Consider the following 2,562-nt stretch of genomic DNA (forward strand, 5'->3'; position numbering starts at 1 on the left):
TGTTCTATGAAGTGAGGTGTGATTGGGAGGGGCAATTCCACCAGGGTTATATTTTCTACCAAAACAATGACACAAGGGATACTTCACTTTTTTATTCATTCATTCATGCGATGTGGGCGTTGCTGGCCAGGCCAGCATTTACTGCCCATCCTTAATTGCCCTTGAGAAGGTGGTGGGGTGGGCTGCCTTCTTGAACCACCCTTGAGTGAGTGTGGCATCAAGGATCCCTAGCAAAATTGAAGTCACTGGGAATCAGGGGGAAAACTCTCCACTTGCTGGAGTCGTACGTCGCACAAAACAAGATGGTTGTGGTTCGTGGAGGCCAATCATCTCAGCCCAGGACATTGCCTCAGGAGTTTCTCAGGGTAGTGTCCTAGACCCAAACATCCGAGCTGCTTCATTGATGACTTTCTCTTCAACATAAGTCAGAAGTGGGAATGTTAGATGATGACTCACAACTCTTCAGATACTGAAGCAGTCTGTGCCTGCAAGCAGCAAGACCTGAACAACATTCAGGCTTGAGCTGATAAGTGGCAAGCAACCTTCTGGCCACACAAGTGCCAAGCAGTGAACATCTCCAATGAGAGAGAAAAAAAATCTACCTTTTGATATTCAGAAGCATTATCATCGTTAAATCCCCCACCATCAATATGTTGACCAGAAACGTAACTGGACCAGTCACATCTATGCTGTGGCTATAAGCGCAGGTCAGAGATTACGAATTCTGCAGCAAGTATCTCACCTCCTGACACCCCAAATCCTGTCCACCATCTACAAGGCACAAGTCAGGAGTGTGATGGAATACATCCCACTCAACAACACTCAAGAAGCTCAACACCATCCAGGACAAAGCAGCGCACTTGATCGGCACCGAACCCACCACCTTAAACATTCAATCCCTCCACAACCAGTAAACAGTGGCTGCAGTGTGTACCATCTCCATATGCACTGCAGCAACTCGCCAAGTATCCTTCAACAGCACCTTCCAAACTCGTGACCACTACCACCTCGAAGGACAAGGGCAGCAGATGCATGGGAACTCACTACCTGCAGGTTCCCCTCCAAGTCACTCACCATCCTGACTTGGAACGATATCGCCATTTATTCACTGTTGTTGGGTCACAATCCTGGAACTCCCTCCCCAACGGCAGTGTGGGTGTTCCTGCACCATTTGGACAGCATCAGTTCAAGAAGGCAGCTCTCCACCACCTTCTCAACGGTAATAGGAATGGGTAATAAATGCTCGCCTTATCAGCGATACTCACACCCAAGAATGAATAAAAACCAAATCACTCTCCACAGATTCCCCACAATCTGGGCTTGGACATTTACTTCAGGAGCACAGAGCTTTATATCACTGCAACATGAGTTCCAATCTTCATATTCTGTTCACTTTTCACATTATTTTCTACCAGTCCACGAGCTTTTATTAATTCAGTATTCGGGTCTCTGCTCCTCAACCGTTTCTAACATCTCACCTCTTACAAAAAAACACTCTGATCTATCGTCGGTAGTCGATGACCCCTCATTTTAAACTCCATCTGCCAAAGCATTGCTCACTCACTTAATCTATCAAGAAGATTTGAAAATAAATTTCTTGCCAAAGGATAATTTTCTGCATCTGCTCCCTCGCCATTTGCTTTTCCCATTTGTCTTTCACTTGGTGCAAATCCAGAGAAAGTAATGATGGAAGGAAGGAGGGGAGGAAAAATCCTGCTCCGTTTCGTGATCCCGATTTGATCTTCATTCCAGTGCAGTTTGGGTGAAGAATTCCAATTGTCTGTCTCAATTTTAATAAAGTATAACCAATTCTGGAATCACTGTCAAGATACTGACAAGAACAGGTTTCGAGGCTGACTTTGCACAGCAGCTCACCCAACATAAATAATACACTAAACAGCTCATAAACTAGCGACAAGGATGAGATTCGAACCCACGTGTGCAAAGCACAATGGATTAGCAGTCCATCGCCTTAACCTCTCGGCCACCTTGTCAGTTGCAAACACATAGCTGTCACCTTCAGCACAGCTTCTGGCTGTGCAGCCAGCTGTGGAATGATGGAAATATATCTTCTGCAAGTAAATGAAGTTGGGAATGGAGCAGTGTGAAACATTTCCAGACCATGTCCAACACGTTTCTACTCAGTGTGAAAACCCACCACGGAAAGACTGGAACATACAATCATTTCATCACATCATGATTAACATCACTCAGACACCTGAACCATTAGGTCACTGATGAAGTCATGATGACCGAATTTCTCATGAAATGAAAATTGAACTAACTGACTGGAAGAATTGCTTTAACCCCACATGATCAGCGAGGCACAGCATCAGGCCGACTTGTCGGGTGGTGTAAACAGATATCACTGCTTCTGATCTTCACCAGAACAGAGAGTGAGATGTAACATTGATCATCAAACAGACTGTGAGAGAATACAACAGAATAAAACACATGGAGAGACACTGTGGAATAACAAATAGATTTGATTGGAATGTTGAAATTTTGATTGGAATGGATAAAACACCAGAAACAGCAGATTAAAGTGGGATTCTCATCATT

At 44.5% G+C, this 2,562-nt stretch overlaps 1 non-coding gene across 1 annotated transcript; it reads right to left on the bottom strand.

The window, feature by feature from the left end:
- Window positions 1-1,912: 1,912 nt before the first annotated feature.
- Window positions 1,913-1,994, bottom strand: trnas-gcu (transfer RNA serine (anticodon GCU)). The gene has a single exon. It is a non-coding gene; the product is annotated as a tRNA-Ser (tRNA).
- Window positions 1,995-2,562: the final 568 nt, after the last annotated feature.

This window comes from Heterodontus francisci, unplaced genomic scaffold, assembly GCF_036365525.1.
Source record: "Heterodontus francisci isolate sHetFra1 unplaced genomic scaffold, sHetFra1.hap1 HAP1_SCAFFOLD_58, whole genome shotgun sequence".
Lineage (NCBI taxonomy): Eukaryota > Metazoa > Chordata > Chondrichthyes > Heterodontiformes > Heterodontidae > Heterodontus > Heterodontus francisci.